This window comes from Mchenga conophoros, linkage group LG12 (assembly GCF_057382185.1).
Source record: "Mchenga conophoros isolate Kocher_MC1m ecotype Shallow Benthic linkage group LG12, M_conophoros_male_GT1.1, whole genome shotgun sequence".
Lineage (NCBI taxonomy): Eukaryota > Metazoa > Chordata > Actinopteri > Cichliformes > Cichlidae > Mchenga > Mchenga conophoros.
Window position 1 is genome coordinate 22,579,763 of NC_140537.1, and position 23,376 is coordinate 22,603,138.

Consider the following 23,376-nt stretch of genomic DNA (forward strand, 5'->3'; position numbering starts at 1 on the left):
CCATTCCAGATAGGAACGTTTTCCGTTTTGGAAAACCACAGCAAAGTTTCTCCTGTTTCATGCCTTCCTAAATGACACACAGCTTTCTTTATTACCATTTCTACTCTTTCCAAGATTTTTTTTTTTTTTTTTTTTTTTAACTAACAAACTTAGCTGCCCTCCCCCTCCACTTCTGTGTTTTTCTTCTTCACTCCTTTTCCCACTCCCCTCCTCCAGTGAACCAGAATGTCATTTCAAGCATGTCTAACCACGGGAAGCCTTTTAAAAAACTGTGACAGCATTTGCCCCCAATCCCCAATAGCTGTGAAGCCCTGTGTGTGTAAGCAAGTAATGAATGTCTGTGGTGATTTGCCTGAGAACAGAATATCATATGCAGATTGAGGTATGATCCCTTTAAAAGCTGTTACTTTAAAGGTACTGTAGACCAGTGCTCCATGACACACACACACACACACACACACACACACACACACACACACACACACACACACACACACACAGGCTATTCTTCACTGGTGTCACCCTCATGCTGGGTCTATGATGAATGGCTGAGACTGTCATGAGCGAAGGATGAGCAGTAAGAAAAAAGGGAGAGAGAAAAAAGCACAGAAAGGCCTCTGACAAGTAAAACAAAGGGGAGAAGAGGGAAGAATAATAGATGTCTGAAGCCTTTTAGAGGAAAGCTTTTTTGAAGAATTTAGATAACAGAAGGAGGAAGTTGACCTTTAAGGGATATTTAGAGGAATTCAAATTTAAGAGCAAAAAAAAGCTTATACTGATAACAGGAGGTCAAAGACATAAAAATACAAGCAACACTTCTACTTTACGTCACAAATGAGTTGCTCAGAAGTCTTTAAATCTGATGCAGAGACCACTGTTTATTCTGACTGCTTGTATGCTAATAGTGTTCAGGCCCCTTTACACATTCAGATTATAAGTCTCAGCAAGTGCTTGGGGTCAGTAGTTTATTCAGCATCCACTCTTTCATCATTTTTGACAAGCTGTCATAACACAACAACTTCACTTGTCAGTAGCTCTCAGTGTCAACACTTCAAAGGAGGTGGACTGAAAGTTGCCAGTAAACACATTTAATTTCTGATCTCAGAAATTAGAAACAAATAATACATCTAATGAGTTGTTAGGTACAATTCAGAAGTTTCCTCCTCGCCAAATGGACTCTATATATATCGCACTGCACAATCTTAATTAGCAATCCTGAACTATCGCCTCTCCAGAACTGCAAACTATTAACTGCCGTGTCACCCGTGGTTTTATAATACCTTGGAGATAAATGACAAAGGGTTCTTTCTATTAAGATCAATGACAGTGAATGGGAATGTAAAGATATGCTAAAATCACTTTCAGTTTGTAATCATGCCAAAGCAATACAGTTCAAGATTTAACACAGATCTCCCAATCTTAAAACAGTTTCGACCCAGCAATGTGCTAGATAGAGATTGGTACCCTAACTCATTGCCGTTGCTAATGTCATAAGCTGCAAAGATACCGATATTATTATGGAGATGGACCCAAAGTTTCTTATTTGAGGTCTCTCTGATAGAGTACATTTTTCAATAGGTCTATTACTTACTTGCACTGCAGTGAAGAACATCTTACTAAAGTGGATTAATGTAAAAGAACCAAGTGTTAAACGCTAGTGTAGAGTGCTGTTTTTTGGTACTCTTGTTTTACATTTTTTGCCTTTTTGTCTTTGTTTGTTTGTCTAAAAGTGTGTGCTTAAAGATTTCAGAATGGATCCATCCTTTGCTTGTAAAACTGGAGAACAATAAATATATTTGGAAGAAAAAAAAACTGTCATGTGGACTGATGTGGATTAAGGATGAAAATAAAAATCTGGTATTACTTATATTGCTAAGGTACAATTATATTAACTAGGAGAGCTGCAGAAGCTTTCATTATATGTAGACAACAGCTTTATAATTTGAGTGAAGTTAACTAGATCTCTGTAGCGTGTTGCTAATCTTATAGAAAGTCTATAGCACTGAGACTCTTCTCAATCCTCGCCATTCTGTCATCAGATCATGAGTACTCCCATCATCTATAACTAGGGATCTACAAATATTGTGGTACCATGGAATTGCGTGCCATTGACCTTGACTATCACTGGCCTTTTGGCAAATACTATGACGAAATGACTGCTGAGGGTGATAAAGATGACATATGACATCCTCTGCCTCTCTGATTGCATCCTGTGAGATGGACCTCATTGTAGTTGATCAGAAAGTATCAGCTTTGTATGTAGCTTTGTTGCCTCACAGCTAGAAGGTTGTGGGTTTGAATCCACCATCAGGCCGAGGCCTTTTTGCGTGGAGTTTGCACGTTCTCCGTGTGGGTTCTCTCTGGGTACTCTGGCTTCCTCCCACAGTCCGAAGACATGCATTTAGTAGCATTAGGTTAATTGGTGATTCTAAATTGCCTATAACTGATGTGAGTGTGAATGGATGTGTATGTCTGTGTTAGCCCTGCGACAGACCGGCGACCTGTTTGGGGTGTACCCTGCCTCTCACCGTTTGTGAGCTGGGATAGGCTCAAGGCCCCACACGACCCTGAGCTGGATAAGCGGAAGAGAGCGGATGATAAATAGACAGAGCATCCAGGAACTACTTCTGATAAAGTGCAGTCCTAACATGCAAAAAAAAAAACCTATCCATAGCGATTTTGAATAGAGGGTAAAGTAGATACGCAATTTTAACTAGATAAAGGAATAAAAATTACACATTATTTATACAGATTGTTGTTCTTTGTTTTTCGAAACAGTTGAATGTGTAGCAGTGCAGCAGTGTTAGGAGAGTCAATTTCTGATTACCAGAGTACTTTTTTTTTTTTTTAAAGTAGGTGTTAAGACTTGAAGGTTTTCACAGGCCACTTACTGTAATTTCTGTCTGGGCTCAAATTCCAAATATATAAATGGACTTGGGATACTTGCGACTCTACATATACCTATTCAAGCACATTGTCTCCACATTCGGATTTCTTTGGGATTTAAAAACCACCTTACCTTTTCCTGGCTCACTTTTAGAAGCATTTATCCCTTTATTTGATGTGTGAACTGACTAAAAGACAGGGGATTAAATCCATTTTAGTGAAACACCTCCGTGGCACAGCAGCACATCTGCTAATCCCCACCCATTCACTTCAGCATGTCTTTAAACTAACAAGAGGTTTAACATAATCTGCTTTAAGTCTGTCCATTCACTCCTATTCACTGGTGCATTTACATAGCAATCCTTTGTAGATGTAGGAGAGCTGTGTGTGAGAGTTGCGGTAGTACTTCCTCTTCCTCCAGTCCATTTGTACCCTCAGCTCCTTCGCCTGAGGGAAACCTAAATGGTGGTTTAGTTGAGTTCATTTGTTGTTTTAGTTTTAAAATGTTCAAACAAAGCACTGCAGTTAGCAACAATTTAGATCAAGACAAGTAGGGAAGACATGATTAAAGTGGTCTCTAAGGAATGTATGAAGTGCTGTGTGCAAAATGGGATAGGAAGGTAATGATTAAGGATGGAGCAACAGGGCTGCAAATTACCATGTGATGCTAAGCCTTTTCACCCTGACTTAAACGACACAAACTCACCAGAGAAATACGATTTCCTCCTTCTGTCGCAAACACAGCCAACAAAAGTCAACCTAGGGCCAAGGAATTGGTGAGAGGAATAAGGACACGAGGAGTAACGCAGAGTTCAGGGAGATGTTGATGAAGCAGTGAAAGAAACTAAAGCCCGTCAGGTCCTCCTCTGTCCTCAACACTAATTTGTACTTGTTTGACCTTTCACCTTTATGAGAAAATACCTCTGCAACACTGAAGAACCCCTTTTTACCCACAAATATGGAAAGCTAAAATAAATAATATATTATTTTATATTATTTAGTAAGCAGTTACAGAGTGATGTTTAGATCACTTCAGAGAATGTTAAATTAACTCAATGTATTACCACTTGATCAAATCATAACCATAACCAGTATTTGTCCAACCACAAATAAGATATTTATTCCCTCCCTGAACTGCATGTCGGATGCTAGTAGGAATTTTTTCCATTTAGTGAGATCCTGCCAGACAGGATTTTTTTTTATAAGCATTTATTTTCCTTTACACTCACTGGCCAATTTTTTAGATATGCTGGGCAAGATTTATCCAACTTTCTGTACCCTAAATTCCCTGATCTTAGCCAAAGGGAGTGGCACCCAGTGTGGTCTTCTGCTGCTGTAGCCCATCTACTTCAAGGTTCACAATGTTGTGTATTCAGAGATGCTCATCTGCACACCTTGGTAGTAACAAGTAGTTATTTGAGTTGCTGTTGCCATCAGTTCAAAGCAGTCTGGCTATTCCTCTCTGACCTTTGACATCAACAAGACCTTTTCACCCAGAGAACTACTCACTGGGTTTCTGTCCATTTTTCAGAGACTTCTCAACCCCGGTTCTGTGGTAAAATCTCAGTAGATAAGCCTGTCTGGCACCAACAACCAAGCCATATTCAAAGTCACTGAAAACACCTTTCATCCCCATTCAGTTTAAACTATAGGAGGTCATTTTGACAATGTCTGCATGCTTGAATGTGCAAATGAATTGCTACCGTTTGATTGGCTGATTAGATATATGCATTATCAAGCACTTAAACAGGTCTAACTAATTATATGGCAAGGAAGTGTATATTATTTTCCATTTCCTGTCTAGCACGGTTAGGTTTAGTCAGCAGCACAGGAGCACCACAGGGAACTGTGCTGTCCCCACTTCTCTTTACCCTGTACACCTCTGACTTCTGCTATAACTCTGAATTATGCCACATTCAGAAGTTTGCAGACGACACGGCCATCATGGGGTGTATCTGGGATGACCAGGAAGAGGAGTACAGGAGCCTGGTGAGGAACTTTGTCACATGGAGTCACACAAACCACCTGCAACTCAACACTTCAAAGACCAAGGAACTGGTTGTGGACTTCGGGAGGTCCAGAGCAGGTCCACTGCCAGTTCAGATAGAGGGAGAGGAGGTGGTCAACACATACAAGTACCTCGGGCTGTGGGTGGACAACAAACTGGACTGGTCATGCAACACGCAGAACCTGTATAAAAAAGGACAAAGCCGACTGTACTTCCTCAGGAGGCTGAGGTCTTTCAACATCTGCAGGAAGCTCCTGAGGATGTTTTACCAGTCAGTGGTCGCAGGAGTCCTTTTGGCGTGGTGTGCTGGAGGAGCAGCACAGCAAAGAAGGACTCATCCAGACTGGAGAAACTAATCAGGAAGGCTAGCTCTGTGGTCGGCATGAAGCTGGACACTCTGGTGACAGTGGCAGAGAAGAGGACCTTAAAGAAACTGATGGACATTATGAACAATGCCGGGCATCCTCTGCACACGGTCGTAAACAATCAGAGGAGCCTATTCAGCGACAGGCAGCTTCTCCCAAAGTCAAAAACCAACAGACTTAAAAACTCCTTTGTCCCACACGCCATCAGACTGTTTAACTCCTCACTGGAGGGGAGAGGGAGGAGAAACAGGGGGACAAGGGAGGGCGGGAGCAACTGAGTTGTAGGTGCTTTTGTTTTTTTTTTTGTCTCTTTCTTATATTTGACTGTGCAATAATCACTGTGCAATATACTCACTCAAATGAGCAATCCTATTTATCCATATTGTATATTCTGTATCTATATATGTGTATATGTGTATATATGGTGTATTTATGCTTATATCCTTACTCTCATTCCCCTTAATGTATCTGTAACATGCAACTTCTTTCGGTGCTTTGCTACTGGAAACTGAATTTCCCGGAGGAACCCACCCGAGGGATTAATAAAGTTTCATCTAATCTAATCTAATCTAAACTAATTGGGTAACTTTAGAAAAAGATCCTCATAAAATACACCACTCCAAGATTGTCGTCTGTGTCTCATGTTTTCTGCTAGAAATCTGGTCATGTGGGTTTTGGATGGTCAGCAGGGTGTCTGTGCCAAACTATGCTTAACCTAAACCTTATTATGAGCCTTTGCTTTTTTTTTTCTCCAAAAGGAAGTCAAGTCCCATAAGGTGACTGCGTAAACAAGTTTATACCCTCACAGCACAAGTAACACAAAACACATTCACACATCACAGAGAGTTAGGTGTTGGGCCACTTAAACTTAATGAAAGCCTAATGATAGACTGGGAATTGGGTTTTACAGCATGTTATTGTCATTGTGAAACCACGCACTGTATCACTTTACAACCGCCATAAAATCACTGAAAGGGATATGTGATTAGGGCGAGGTAGAAGAAAACTGAGACGGAGTATTAGGTATCCACAACTGTAATCATGATATCATAAATGTTTCTATTATTTTCTGAATTTCTTTTGCATATATCCATGATGAATGCCCACGTGTACCATCAAGCTATGTAGCAAACACAATGTTTTTCTAGATCATTTCAGAAAGATTAATGTCCTGTTATTTTGCACTTAGGCACACAGCACGCAAAGAGAGAATGAAAGCCTCGAATATTACTTTGATGTTAAATGTTAGTGAAGACGCTTTTGATTAATAGGAAACAGCTAAATAAGCAAAATAGGATGTCGTTTTTAAGAGAAGATGAAACACACACACACACACACACACACACACACACACACACACAAACTGTGAGTCTAGAATAAGCAATCCCCCACCTTCCACCTCCCTCGCACACATACCATCACCCCCCAGACCCCCACAATCACATGAGGAATAGGAAAGGGTGCTGGGAGGAGGAACCAACTGGCCAAAAGGGTGGAATGTTAAATTTGTCTTGCTAAGGTAGACATGCACACAGAAAACAGAAGACCTACTTCCTGAGTGGGAGCAAAAAGGAGAGTTGAGTTTTCCCACCTGCTTCGTGGGATCGTTTTTGCTGCCTACTTTTTCTGATTCATAAATGAGACAGCTTGCTAAATACTGCAAAACACAATCTGCAGCCACCCACCAACACTTTTTTTTGTTCCCCACAATGACTGGCCTCTGCTTGTTTATCCATCTGTCACATAAAATATCTGATACAGCTCTAGCTGGAAATGCGATCAGACTTTGAAGAATTTTCTTCATCTGGTTGGCACTGCTAACTTGGATTGTTAACATTAATTATGCAACGAGTGCATCTCAGCTCTCAGTGCAACACTGCAGAAAGTCAAACTCTGATGACTACTACCTTACAGCAGGGAAAGCCTCTGTGATTCTGTTTAGATGCAGTCAAGCACCTGCTTCCTCTGGTTACACTTGAGTTGAGGCATTTGTTGTTGTTTTTTCTTTATCCTCAGCTTAGCTTCTGTTTGCATCTCTTTGGTTTTCGGTTTAAAAGTGCAGATGTCTCCCAGTTACTGTGTGTCACGCTAGAGCATTTTATCCAAAACAACAAGCATGCCGGCAACAACTCCACACTCTCCTCACATTTTAGTTACAGCTTAATTATTGTAGTGAAACAGCAATCCTTGTCAGCAGTACAAACATGTTAACCTATTTTATATAAGGCACTGTGCACGTGTCTTGTGCCATTTTTATTTTTCTTTCTCTTACTGCCAAGGAGGCAGATTTCACAATTGGTCTTCAGCAGTACTTTTCTCTTTCACATTTTTCTTTTGGACATTGACAGCTTTTTCACTTATTTTCAGTGTATGTCTAACCCGAGGGATAAATCAGTATTGTGCCTAATAGCCAAAGTTGTTGTTAACTTGTAAATGTTTAGCTTCTTTGTTATTGGTAACATGTTACTAGGAATCTTTAAAAAATGCCAAACAATACTGTTTGGCAGCCATAAAAGATGATTTTTGTGCCAACAAAGTACTATTAGCTGAGAACTAGGCACATCTAGGCATACCACAGTGTGCAGTGTGTCTTTAAAAAAAAAAATTTGGAGGAAAAAAATTGGAGGACAAAAGAAGCCATATGTAAAACATGGTGGAGGCTCCATCATGGTCTGGAGCCGTTTTTAACATCTTGTCAAATTCAATCATAAATGCAGGAAAGTACCATCTGATTTTTGATCTGGAAAGCATCTGTTTGGCAATGGCTTTATTTTTCAGCATAACAATGATCGCAAACATACTGCCAATGCAGAGAAAAGGCAAAATGGCTTCCCCAGACCCCGGGACTAAACATCACTGAAGCGCTGTGGGATTGTTTTGACAAAACGCGTAACAAAAGGCATCACAAATCTAAAGAAAAGATTGGGAAGACTTGGTGCTGCTGCCTCATATATTGTATTTTCATGTGTGTTTGCACATGGTTCAATAAATCACTGCACCTGTTTCCAGTTTTCCAAATAAACTAAAACAAATAATGCTATTCCAAGACTTTTGCACATTACACTAAATTCAAAAGCCTTTATGAGAGAGAGGCATAGCATGGAAACTTTCAACAGCAGTTCAATCAGCTATAGAGAACACATGTGCCTGTTGCTATTGCAACTACATTGCAATAGCTATCAACCAAGGGAAGATAGCGTCTTCGGGTATGTATGACATAATCTAAATTCTTTAACTTTCTTAGTTTTATTTCCCTTTGTCATAAATATAGTAATACTTTCCATGATTCCAAAAACACTCATTTAAAAACACAGGGATCTAGTGTTTATAATTACCCTGTAGAACTAACCTGGTTTTGCCCAGATTATGTAGGAGTTTAGGCTAATAAAAGAGCTACACGTGGTTCTTTGGCTAACGACAACTGTTTTCTCCAGCCAAGAATAGCATAGCCCAATAAAACCTTTCAGCCTCTGTGGCTGGTCCTATTCACCGTTGTTTTCTCCTACTCCCCCTCTCTTCCAGCCTTGCATATACTTATACCTGCCAGAAGAGAAGAGAAGAGAAGAGTCCCATATTAGTGGTTGTTTAGGGCCAAACAGAGCATAGTGACACCAGGGGCAGGGGGCTAACCTACAAACTGCCTGTGACCCCGACACCTGCACGAACACAGGGACACATACTGATATAAAAGCACGTACACCGGTCCAGACACACACACACAAACGCACTTATTCACAGATCACTGCTTATGACACCCGCTTCTCTAGGCCTGCCAAAAGGCCACCATTTGACCACCTGATAATACCGTCTGCTAGGCAAAGCACTAATGCTGTGTAATCACTCTTCCTCACAGACTTTACCAAACAATTAGATACATGCTGCCAGCGATTCAAAATAGTTTTTTTACTGAAGACTTCAAAGGAAAGCAATGAGAGCAAGTTCAGAGGTCAGGGCTAGAATGTAGGGAGAAAAGACTTTTGATTAAAGACTCTTTTTGATTAAAAGAGGCACTGAATAGAGAAAGCAGGATAAAAGAAGAAAGATAAAGAAAAAGAACATGGAAGCAGCTAATGATGTTATGAATGAATGGGAATTTATTGCCAAAGCATTCAGTGGCAAAGCTTGAACCAGCTTTAAACTTTTATGATTTTCTCTTATCTGTTAAGTGTGATTAATCGACCAAATTATGATTGAATTTAGCAATCTAAATCGAGCATGACCAATTCATTTGAATCCAGTAAAAATCTAATAGAAACAATGCTGGCAGTTACTCGGGCAACTAGCAACACTTTTGTTTTTAAGGGATTTTAAACTAAGTATTCTGGAGTTATTTTGGTTAGAGATTATTGTTATTTTATACCAGCACTTGGAGCTCATTCACAGCATTGGTATTGATATATCAATACCAATGCTGTGAATGTCAGCTTACTACTAAAAATTGGTTTGGCAAATGTACTTTAAAAGTAGGATGGCCCTTTTTTCAAATGCTATATGCTGCGTATATGCAGTGGCTTTGCTGATATTATGAACAGGCGCATACTGGTGTCCTATGCCTGCTGAGGTTAAGGTGTGTGTGCCGTGAGCTCAGTGAAGCAAATTGCTTGAAGATCAAAAATTCCCTGCAACAGTTGCAGGGCTACCCATCTTATATTCTGTTTCTAAATACCAAAAGGTATAAAAATTAGATGCCGACTTCTTTGACAGAGCTGGTCTGAGCAACTGAAGTAAACTCAACCGATTTTGATTTACAGTTTGCAAGAATAAGGTGCCAGGCAGTATTTTTCTGTGAATCCTGGCTTATCTCTCACAGAACGTATGGCTTATGATTTGAATGCTAACGAAGTTAGACAGGAAGCAAGGACAAGGGGACACAGTGTTGGGCAGGGGTTGAGTCAGATGATGGAGGTGGTGGGAGCAAAGCTGGTGTCGGAAGGGTGGTGGTGGGGCATGAGGGTCTGCTTGGGGTGAGAGGCGCAGTGGGATAAGAGCGTGGGGAGTTCATGCCCCTGAAAGGCCCTTTTCGCACTGCATAAACAAAGAGATTACAGTGAGAAGGGGCTCAGTGCCGCTAACAAGCAGTGCTGCCACACACACTCGTTTAAACTCGTGCACACACAGTCACATCCTCATAGGAATCATACACGCATGCATGCACGCACACACACACACACACACACACACACACACACACACACACACACACACACACACACACAAACAAGGACAAGCTCATGCAAACTAATGTGCACTCACAAACACAGCATCAACTCAATAAACCTACGCACACAAATAACAAGAAGCATCACAACATAGTGGCGCCACCTGTCTCCTCTTCACCAATTAATGAGCTCCCAGCTCCCGGGATGCTACAACGGGGTGGCAATTAGCAGCAAAAAAAAAAAAAAAGGAAGAAGGAGGAGAAGAAGAAGAAGAAGGGGGGAGTCATAAATGAGGGAGACAAACAGACGATGGGGAAAGGGGTTGAGAGGGTAAGGGAGGAAGGGGCTGAATCAGCTAGAAACAGTCAAAGTAAAGAAAAGGGACAGAGTGAGAAACACAGAGGACAGGTGATGTGTCCATGTAACTACTTGCATTCATGATAGTTTATTTTAAACCCACATTTTTAAACTGTCTGTTTTTTTCAGTCTTAGGTGACAAGGCAGGATTACAGACTTTTAACATGTTGAACTCACGGTTGTCCATTCTATATTGCTGTCGCTTATTTCAGATATTTCTCTGATTTATGCTATGCACTGTCAATATAATACACTTTAAAATAATGTAGAAAAACTGCATTTAACTTGACAACATCCAGGGAACTGAAAAAGATGGAAACATTTGGAAAAACTCAGCTCATTGATGCTGCTCACCTGCATGTTTCCATCTCTTACTTGCGTTTCCTTTTTTTTGCCTCATTCCTTCTGTCATTCAGTCACGCTTTGTTTCCCATTACTCTCTCTTAAATGCATGCACACATACACATTCTTTGTTCGCTACTGCCTGATAACAGGCAGTCATTCATACCAACTCATGACCTCTGACCCTTGAACCTTTAGGTCTAAATACAGAACTGAGGGACCAGTCACGCATTTGCTGACGGTGACATCTGATACAGAAATGCACACACATAAATCAACAAAAGTTACGGTAAAAAATGTACAAATTTAAAATTCCATTGGAACAGTCTTATATGCAGCATCAATGATTAAATGAACTAGTGAATGATTGAATCATTAGATCATATGTAGATACAGAAGTGACTTTAACGCTATAGGGCTAATTGGATATCCTGCATTATACTGCGTGACTTCGCTTTCAATTTATCAAATTTGCAAGTTAAAATAATAAAATGGATGTCAGCTAGAAGACACATTTTTTTCCAGTTTTTAGAGACACAGATGGCTAAAACTCTATATGTAAAATATCAAATTATATCAGTATTAAAAACTTACACTTCGCCTGCTAATAATACTACCATCCCTACTATTATAGCTACAAACAACAATAACAGCAACAGCTACTTTTACTTTCTTTAAAAAAATTTTGCGTTTGATATTTCAGTGTGTGAAGAAGTGTGGATTATTAAAATGGTGACTTTACCATATGTTGAGAAACTTTGTAAATTAAAAAATCCAAATCTAGTGGCCAATTTCGCAGTAAACTAATACACCCTGGCAGCTGCCAAAGCATTGATCATTTACACGTTTGTCTTTGAAACACACATACGTCGATGATCTACAACATAAGCGTGACAAGCAATTACTTACTTCCATACAAAACTTAAAATTTACTGAGTTCATTTTTATTTGTGAAATATTTTGCATCCGAATGTTAGTTACATTCAAAATCCATTATGCGCTACACAAAAGGGAAGCAGACACACAAAGCACAGAGACAAACATTCATTTGCATCTCCCCCATCTCTATCCATCTCCAGCCATGTCCACTGGCACACATATTAGGCAGGTGTGGGGTCAGTGTTAGGGTCAGAAGCCTCGGTCCAGCTCCCAAATATAGTGCTTCCACTATTCAAGGATCCGTAAGTTCAGCGCAGCTTCTCGTATGACCACCATGGGCCCTTTATATGTGGGAAAAAAAGCAAAAATACCTAACACACAAAACAAGCATTCATCAATTCAGCACAAGTATTTACGCTCATGGACTACATTTATACATGTAGGTCAATCAGTGGTCATGGACGAAGTACAAAGAACATTATGACAACAGTGTGTGTTACACAGTCTGCCCCATCTACCTGCCAGCTATCAGAAAACATGAATGCTAATGTCTGCTAGCCTCTGTTCCCCAAACCTTGACCCACACCTACTTTTCTTCATGTTTCTGTTCTTCTTTCTCCCTCGCCTTTGCTGACCTCTACCCCATAGTTTGTAAAAGAGGACCTATTCTGTGAATGAAACATAACACTGCCACTCTGACCTCCAAGAATGGCCTTTGCACTCCAAACTAGTGACTTTAACACATAGAAACATGCTCATCACGAGTGGGGGTCTATTTGTTGCACACAGAGCCTGTAAAATATTTGTTTTTGCCTTTGGTGGCTGTGCAGTGAGAGTATGCGTTTCCACATATGTCACGCATACTAGAGAGAGAATTCACCACTTTGACACAATGAAAAACACTTAGCTTGATTTGTTGCCATAGTGAAGTGAACAGCTTTTGACTAAAGGTGATCTAATGTTATTAGTATTACTATCCGTTTGCTCAAATCAGTTTTGTAACTGATTGACAGTGCTGCATGGGTGAAAGACATTGAAAGGGAGCACAAAATCCTAAATATTACTGCAGAAAAGAATCTGATCTGAAGATCAATCACACATCTGTTCAGCAAATGGCAGAGACAGCTTCTCTTGTTATGTGCTTATAAATAACAGAGCTTTTCAGCTACAGATAAGTAACGCATGTGTTTAAAGAGGGTACAGCTGGAGAGGCCTTTTAGAAACCTAGACTTGAGTTTATGATGAAGTCAGACTAAAGTGTATTTATGTTATTAGAAAATCTACAATCCCATATCCAATCAAGTTGGGACAATGTGTAAAATGTAAATAAAAGAAGAGTGCAATGAGTTATGAGTATGAGTAATAACCACAAAATATATCAAATGTTTAAATTGAGAAATTCTACTATTTTATGAAAAATATTTTATTATTTTAATTTAAATGGCAGTAGCACCTCTCACAACAACATGGCTTTGCAGTAAAAGCATCGATGTGCTGAACTGGTCTGCCAGCACTTCAGGCCTTTCACAAACTGAAAACCTTTGGTGCATCATGAAACATGAATATAACCATGACCAAATAGAAATGATGTATAGCTCGAATCCTATATCGGTCAGGAATGGGACAGGCTACGCAGTGGTAAGCATGGCCCGGCCCCAAATTTCTTAGGATGTGTTGTTGCATCAAATTCAAATTCATTTTCTCAGTTTTCCCATGTGCTGCTTTGTACAGATGTAAATTAACTTTTTAACCTAGTTTAGTACTTTTGTGGGGGGGGGTTTGATATGTTTTCTGTGATGATTGGTCCGCCAGCACCTCCGCACCTGGCACACAATGCAGCCAACCCCTACAGCTCCTCCTGCAGGTGGTGGGCCTGCAGGACGATGGGCCCATTTCCCTTTTTCGGGCTGTGCCCGTCTGGGCACCATGGACTAAGGCATCCCCAGGCCTGGCTCCTGAGTGGGGCCCTGGGAACCATATTCTGGGCAGGGTGAACTGTACCCTTGATGTTCTACTCATAGGGGTCTTCTGAATCACTCTTTGTCTGCTCCTTCACCCAAGACCAATTTGACATGGGAGACCCTACCAGGGGGCAAAAGCCCGCAGACAACATAGCCCCTGGGGTGCCTTGAACACACAGACCCCTCCACCATGATAAGATAGCGATTCGCAGAGGTGTTTCTGTGTTCTATTGGGGAAAAAATATGGATTTCATGACCTTTGCAAATCATTTAATTGTGTTTTTTACCATTTTGCAAATGCCGTTATATAATATTGTATAACTTAAAGGTCGGAACCCTGTCTGCGGAAGTGGATACATGAGTTCAATAACAGAATCACTACTGTATAGTATTATATAGCTTATAGTATTGATGACTGTGGAGGCCATCTGAGTCAAGTGAAATCACCATCATGAGTCAAGAAACTAGTCTGATATGATGCTCTGTTCTAACTTCAGCAGGTTGTCGTCACCGTGTCTACAGGTCCAATTGCATTAAGTGGTTGTCATGGAACCGGCTGACTAGATGTTTGCATTAACAAGCAGTTGAACAAGTGTGCCTAACAAAGTTTGTAGTGAGTGTAAGTTGTACCATGCTCTGGCATGTGCGTGCATATACCAACATATGGGTGAATGTGTTGTCTGCATGTTACACTAAATCAGGTGTAGAGCACAATCAGTTCACAAACCTAATCACTTTGTGTTTACGCCATGACAATGAGGTGTCAAGCGTTCAGCCAACTCAGATCAAATTCCTCACTAGGTTTAGAGTCACCACCTCTTACGGCATTACATTGTTGTAGTTCTTGCTGCTGTGGTCTGTCTTAATCATTTTCCCTTGTACGTTAAAAAAGATATCTATGTGTAGTGTGTGTGTCTGTGAGTAGGTGAGCTGTTGCAACATTATTGGTTATTCTAGAAGATCGGCCTGTGACATTTAATAACAAGCTGCTGTCTTTTCATCTAAAATACCAAGTGATCCAGCTCAGTATCAGGTGCAGGGAATAGATGAAGCCCTGAACTAGCCCGACTTCACATACACAACCACACATGCACATAATGGCTCTACTTTGGTCTTCAACAATGCCACATTTGTCTAACAGCTGATCTCCACATGACACAAGACAATATATTAGGCAGAACATCCCCCGACACACACACACACACACACACACACACACACACACACACACACACACACACACACACAAGTCTAGAGATGGCTATCATATTTACATAATCATCAGTTGTGGGTGAGACTGTCACGATCTGTGTGGTGTTCCCAGTGGTATTTGAAGCAATTATTCTTTGATGGGCCTGTGTACACAAACACACAAACACAGTGTATATAAATACACTAAAAGACAGTTAAGAAAATGGGGTGGAAACAAGCACAAACACAAACTGAAATCACCTCTCACAGACTGATCCCCCGGTGACAAAGCAGTCACACGCACACACGTAAAACACACGCACAACCTGACCCCACTACCCCTCCCTACGGTGTAGAGAAATTACTGCCACCTGAAGCGGAACCCCCCGTCCATCATGGGAGGCCCACAAAGCCCCACAGGTGTCCTTTAACATGTCCAACAGTCCCCTCCTCCCCCCCAGCTCTCCATGTGTCCATTCATCTGGCTGCAGTGGAAGACATCAAAACAAAACATCCCTGGGGGGAAAACCTCAAAGCTAAACATGCACATGAATTGCTCTCTGGTGAATGCACAGCTTGGTGCTTCCAACACTGTGACAAGACAATCACTCTATTAAATGTAGATCTCGCAAGTAGAATGTTTAGGCTACGCCCACACTAATGCGTTTTCGTTTGAAATCACTGAAATCAGACGAAAACGCCGTTTAAAAATCTATCCGGGCTAGTGTGGACGTAGCCTTAGTCAGAACAGCAGTTTCCCTGTCAGATCTTTTCTTTTGCACCTTTTTTTTTTTTAAATGATATGCTGCACAGTTTAACTACAGTATTCTTACTTTGTTTACTTCTAATCTCTAATCATCTCTGGTGTCTGTGTGTATTTGATCTGTAGCCAGTAACCAAAGCACAAAACCCCACATCTGTCATGGATCGCTGTGTGGCAAGCAGGAGGAGGACCCAAATGCAAAACTCACAGACACGGGGATGAACTCGAGAAACACAGCTTTAATGCTGGCACGGCAGAACACAGGAAATACAAAACTAAACTGGGGAAAAGTAAACTAACACTCGCAGGTAGACACAGGAAGATCCACACAACATGAGGGAGACTACGACACAGAACTGAGGGAGACACAGACATAAATACACAGAGGGTTAACGAGGGAAGTGGGAGCACACGGGGAACACAGCTGACACAGATAATCATAACGAGACAGGGCAGGAGTGAACACAACATGACGCATACTGACGAGAGACTGTCAAAGTAAAACAGGAAGTACAGAGGTTCAGACAGGAGGAGAGAGCACGGGGAGAACACAGACATAACAGGCTGGGGAAAACATGGAATAAAACACGAAAGGGGACAAGGGCTCATGAATACATAGAGGGGCACACAGGGGGTGAGAGTCACAAAGGGAAAGCACACAGGGAACCACATAACAGGGCAACTCAGGAAACAGAACCTAAACAGGGAACTGAATACAAAAATACAAGAGAACTAAGAATACTGGGCCAACACGGCCCAGGACCATGACAACATCTTGACCAGATTTGTAGCGTGAAGATGAACACGGCGAGTTATAAGCAACAGGTGGAAATCACTCCAAACCACAATGTGTTTCTGAACATTTCGTCTGGCTGTGGTTTAAAGAAATGTCACTAAATAAAACTAAATTTGCTTAAAATGGAGTTAAATAGAGCAATCACCATTTTGCGCTAAATAGCATTGAAGTGAAAAGTACAGAAGAACCGGCCAGGTCCAGTCACTCTACATTACCAGGCAGAGGGCTGACGATACGCATGGCACCAAACAAATGTTAAATCATTGTCAAAGCTTTCTCTGCACTAAAGTTGTGTGTGGGTATCTACTGCCAAAAGCTAAAAGAAATAATAATAATATTTAAAAGAAAAAAAACTCCATGGGAACATACAGTCTTAAGACAACAGCTGTGCAGATATTGTGCACAGGTAATGAGACAGGCAGGCAGGGATGAAGCAGCGATTGCCAGAGACAGAAACACAGACAGGGAGGCAGTCAGTTTTAGAATAAACACCGGAGCTCTCAGTGTCGCCCAGGAAGAAATTCTTTTCTTTGATGTCAAGCCACGTGACCTTGCAGCAGTCTGAGGAATTGAAGCACTGTCCAAACAAATGTCAACACAGCTAACACCCTCAAGGTCAACGTGCGTGTGCCTTCAGTCTAAATTTTTGGTGTGTGCATGCTGAGAAGATGGTGGGGGAGGGACATGTACCCAAAGGCTTGTGGACTTGGACTTATTGATCTATATGTTTAAAATTTACAGATGGTATTTTAGAGAAATAAGGCTTTTACTTTACTTTTAGTTTACTTACATTATGCTTTTAGTTGTATTTATTTGTGTCCACTCACTCTTCTTTTTTTCTTGTGCATCCTTTTTTATAGCTCCAGCAAACTGCTTTTATGAATTATCAGTTGGTTTTGAAGCCAAGAATCTATAGCTGGAAATAATGTTGAGTTTCTATGTATTCAGTAAATGCTAGACTACAACAAGCTAGCTACTACTAGCATAAAACACCAAACTGCCTACTGAGATGTCAGTGATTGAGCTGTATTAGTTATTGTGCACGTCCAAAGTGTAGGTTGGGTTTTTAGATGGAATAAGAATTTTAAAAAGCAATATCTGCATCTGTTTTTATGTTTTTATCTTCACTGCTTACACTTTTCTGTTACTTACATTTATTAAATGTTGATGGCAATTTAAAAGTAGGGGTTTTTTTTTGAGTATAAAGTGAATGGCAATGTATTATACTATAATTTTAAATAAATCTGAGTATTTCCACATTCTGTGACATGCATGTAATACCATTGTGTCGCTATATATGTTAATAATTTAAAATGCATTAAAACATTAAGCATTTAGTGATAGATTTTATTTATATATTTTGCTTTTATTTTGTCAGATCAGGTCAGGCCATAATTTAAATAATCACACATTTTTGCACTAAAAACTCATTATAGTATTAGACTAGCTTATTACCTTAAATGAGTGATATAACTAACTTATGCTTACAAATGCTTTAAGAAAAACAGAAACACCTTCTTTTGTCACCGGAGAACACGATACATGTAAGTGTGCTTTCTGTTTTGGCTCATCACAGATGAATGACTCCAGAAACCACAATGGTACTGCTACACTTTGAATACAATCCTCTCACTGCTAGTAAACAGTGGTGTCCCATTGCAGTAGTTTATTTAGGAGTCTGTTCTAACCCAAACAGGATTATGTCAAAATCCACTGCTCCCTCTTTTAGATCACTAAGTACTTTCTGCTGCCGCTATTGAACACTGTGCTGATGGAGCAAATGAACACCTGTTTGTGGAAAATAAAGCAACAGGGAAGCAAAGAGAATGAAAAGGGAAAAGTGTGGCAGTCAGAAAAACATTTCCAGAAACCTTTCAAGAAAAGCACTTAAGATCTGTCAGATAAAACTTAGGTTGAGCCTGTGAAACCTTAAAATATTTACTGAACACTTGAAACTTTAGAATGCACATTCGCCATCTTTAACATGGGAGAACTTGGTTTTGCTTTGTTTTTGGTGAATGCAAGATTTAGTCAGTTATACTAAGGGAAACAGAAGAATTTCAGCTGAATAGAAATGCTTCCTGGGTCTTGTTATAAGCCACTATATCATGACTTGAAATACACACTAGTACATTCTTCCCAGTGGCTGCACGTTGGGAACCCTGGAGCTATACTCAGAAAATACAGGCAATCTAAAGGCCCCAGTGTTACAAATCACTATTAACACTCACATACGAGGCAATTTGCTTCTAACATTCAGTTTCATCTGCTAAGGTCACCAATGTCAGCTCACTATTTTTATAGTTACCATTCTAGAGAAATAATTGGAACAAAAGTATTTATCAGTTGAAGAGCTTATTGCACACAGTCTGGCTGGTATCTACAACAAAAGCACAACAGACGCCATTGGAGTGAGATGTAATGGAAAAGCACCAGGAAGCTTTTTTTTCTTCATCTAGAAGTTCATGACCTCACCAATGGTTATTTCCCTCTTCATTTACACTTATGTACTTCACACACACACACACACACACACACACACACACACACACACACACACACTTACTTGCTGGTGTCTCCAATCTGCAGCGTGTACCTCAGGGTAGAGCCCTGCTATGGTGTAAGATGCTGTTGCCAGCACACCTGTGTGTATATGTGGGTTCACTTTTCTGTCCCTGCAGTTGTGAGTGTGTCAGGTTGTAGGTGTGCACATGAAAACATCTCCTCATGTTACAGCAGTAATGGCTCTGCTAAAACATGTGTCTCCCACTCAGTGGTTCCAGGCTGCTGTGTAATACAGGCCCTGCAACTGACTCCACTGAAGGCTCGACACCTTCCTTAAAAAGGAGCTAACCTACTAATCAAATGAGTTTGAGCACTCTGGTTAGACATTTAACATTTAAATACTGCATGACATGGATTTGGAAACATGACATCTACAGCATTAGACATCAGTCATAACCACTAGAGTCAAAAGCCTTCAGTTGTTTTGTTTATATTCATCCTCACATGTCTACTAATTCAGTTAGACTAAATCATCGTTTCCATCTACAACAGTTCATATTTGGCAGCATGGAATTGTTCTGTTCCCCCTCTGCTCTTCCAAACACATGCAAGAGAAGGCAACAGTAAGATACCTCCCGCAGAACACAACAAGCATCACTGGCAACGGATATGTCACTAATAACCCAGGGTTGCAAAAAGACTTGCACATGTGCGGCAACTGTAGGCAGGATTAAGCGACATACATGCCTTTTGTACGCAAGATTTGCACAGAAGGGTATAAGCTAAGCGGCCACTTGATGTGGGTTTGCAATGACATCAGATGCTATCAGCTGATCTACCAGGACAGTGGCAGACTGCCTTTGAGTTTGTAGTCTATCTATAACAGAATGTTCATTTTTGTCAGTCTGGGTCCATGATTAATATAATTCATAAAAACAAGAAGCTAACAGAGGTCAACGGCAGAGACTTCAGATGAGAATTTCATTTCACTGTATATACATAACCAGGACTACCGTGTTTTGTTGCATTACCAGCTGCTTCTAATTTAGGTCTGTATTTTTATATATCAACTCAGTCATGTATATGTTGATAGCATAAAGTATCAGTAACAATCAACTATGTACATGGTCTCCTTATCCTTTGTTGCACACTTTCACACCATCTTGTGTGATAGATAAGTCATCTGTATCTTGTAGTGTGGCCAGAACAACAAAAAAAAAAAAAAAGGTTTTGACTTAATACCATTTTGCCTTCAGTTGTTTAGTGTTTATATTCATCCTCACATATCTACTAATTCAGTTAGACTAAATCATTCCTCCTTGTATGTGGCCAGGACAGCCTATAGACGCACTCGTATCTCTCTCCATTTTTACCAGCAGCAGTTTGTAGGTCTGCCTGCCACATTCACCAAAACAGAAATCTGAATGTATCTGAACCTCAGGGGCCACCTGACAGAAAGCTTTTTTGATAGCAACCTTGCTGAGGTTACCACTGCACTGGATATTTGGTTTGATTCAATTTCCTAATAGACTAGCAAGTGATTATGTAAACAAGAGGGGAGCTTGTGAACCTTGAGTAAGATGTTTTGGGTCAAGCTTAATGTAGAGCTATTTATGAAGGACATGTTATCACTATCTTTGTGTTGCCCTAGGCAAACTTTGAATTTCAGACAAACATGAAACCGTGTCCATTTACTGCCGTCCTTTTTAGGCATGTCCACTAGATACATTGTGGGTTATTTTAGTCAGAACAGTTTACTCCAGTTTTAAATCTTTGTATTTCCAGAAAAATCCTAGTGATATGAATGATTTTTCTCTTACCAGCACTTGTAAGCCAACTTTTGTTGGTAGGGAGGGCTGATCACACTTCTACAATCCCTGTGTGCACACAAACGAAACACAAATAAATCAGTCTTCACTTTACAAAAGCATATTTAAAGGCACTTAAAATTTTAGCATTTAGTTTTTTGTAATCCAGACAGCCAAATATGCCAAGGACAGCACCATTTTAAGACATCTAGGAACTGAAGGGTGTGGATGTACAGAATCTCACCTGTAAAGATGGAAAATTAAGCTCAAATAAAAATCCTTTATATAAACATAACACATGGGTGTTTCTATTTCTTCATCTCTAAGAAAAACACAGCCTCAAAAAACGGTAATTTAAACTGGATTCATTTCACACGGCGTCCATTTTTATTACCCCCCTATAAACCATTCCAGCCTTATGGTTACAGAGAGAAACAGGGTGTGCACGTGTGTGTGTGCAGAGAGAGACAGTATACAGCTTACTCTGTGCATCTGTGGCCTTTTCTACATACGGTATCCCCCACAGTCAGAACAACCACTTGACAAAGAGGTCACTTCACGTTAGGTGTTAAAAAGGCCAGACTGCTCATAAATCAAAGCTTCTACAAACTTAAATGCATTTCTCAAGCAAGCAGTGGAAAAAGTTTGAAATTCACTCCAATAAAGGTTAATGACAAAGATAAAGATGCAGGTATTTGCTGTGGGTCAAAAATATTAAGAATGAAGATAAAGTCTACCTTTAAGCTTTCTAGCCTTGTCATGGCTTAAGCCTTATCCAGATTAAAATAAAGTGTATTTTCAAATATACCTTTAAAGATGCCACACCAAATTTCTTATTATAATTATTATTGTGACAAATAAACCATGTGTTTGTTTGCAGAGCCAAGAGACAGAAGATAACGAATAGTAATGATCACTGCATCGATAAAATATGACTACCGTAATTGTCGGGCTATAAGCCGCTACTTTTTGCACAAGCTTTGAACCCTGCGGCTTTTAGTCAGGTGCGGCTTTTCTATGGATTGTCCATGATTTTTGTCATATCGTAAGACGATTTGTTTTGTTTGTTCCGCTGTTGTACGGCACTACGTTGCCTGGCGGAAGGATCGGGGTTCAAGAGTGGTATGTTAGTCACATGTCCGTCCGCCAGGCAACGTAGTGCCGTACGAAGTAGCGCGAAAAACAAACTTCAAAGTAGTGCTACGCGTTCAGCGGGAGTCGTGGATGATGAGCGGCGATAAACTTGCGAAACATCCATGATCACCAACGGATTTTGAAGGGCTGGACTGCTGCATGATGGAGAGGAGGACACCGCCACGGCCCTTCAGAGGGTGTTAGACTCTGACACTGACAATGAGGATTTCTTTGGTTTTGAAAGTGACAACGAAGGAGAGAAGCGGAGAGTGGATGACGAAGCCATCCTGAGCCTGTTTGTATCCGACACTGGAGGAGAGGACTTTGGTGGTTTTAGTGCGCAGGAAGAAGAGAAAGATGGTGAATGACTGACTTTTCTTTTTGTCAAAGCTGTGTCACTGCACCTGAGCCTAAAAGGTAGTCCGAATCTATTTTTCTGGTGTGCTGTAGGCTACTGTTATGTACTACATGTGCAAATATGTACCCATAACTTGTTTTTCAAAATATTAATAAAAGTGATGTCTCCAAACAGCCATCTCTTTCCTGACAATTCCCTTTGTGCATATTCTCTTACATATGATAAGTCAACATTGAAACACCTGCGGCTTTTAGTCAGGTGCAGCTAATGTATGTACAAAACAGGATTTTCCCCTGATTTTAGCTTGTGCGGCTAATATTCAGGTGCGCTTTGTAGTCCGGGAAATACGGTACTTAACCCAAGCCCAGGCTCGACTTCAAGAGACGGAGATTTATGGAGTAAAAATTTATTGGGTAGACTCATATTTTGGCAGCTGTTCTCTCTAAAGACAGACAGCATTTGTTTAAAACAGGCTGAGCTGAGACTGGATATCGGCTTAGGGCAAAACCAAATAAAATGAGAATATCTGTACAAGTTGGACCAAGGACGTCTTTGTTTACACCATATTTTATCAAATAAAATAATTATATCTGTTTCGGCTTGACATGACCTGAACAGTGAAGGAAAATAACTCATAGCATGACATGGGCACTTTCCAACCTCTTGAAAAATGTCAGCATTAATATTACGATGTGAGGATCCAGTGTGAGGAAAATATCTTCAGAGAGCCTCTGATGTGAGGTATGTGAAAAGCAGAAAATGCCACTGTGGGTGTCAGTTTGCAGTTCAGCCTTCAGGTATCAAAAAGCAGGCGTGTTATGGCGAGGGCCAGGCTGTGTGCCAGACGGTTGTTTCTAAAAAGGA

At 40.5% G+C, this 23,376-nt stretch overlaps 1 protein-coding gene across 4 annotated transcripts in view; it reads right to left on the minus strand.

The window, feature by feature from the left end:
• Window positions 1–23,376, minus strand: part of bmpr1ba (bone morphogenetic protein receptor, type IBa) — a 68,504-nt gene that overhangs the window by 24,687 nt on the left and 20,441 nt on the right. The window contains exon 2 of one of the 4 annotated variants that reach the window (XM_085294560.1): window positions 21,033–21,089. The exons of 2 other annotated variants lie outside the window; for them this stretch is intronic. The gene's annotated coding sequence lies outside the window, so the exon portion shown is untranslated. Of the gene's footprint in view, window positions 1–21,032; window positions 21,090–23,376 lie in introns of those variants that run through there. One more of the 4 variants, XM_085294564.1, reaches the window with a different exon arrangement.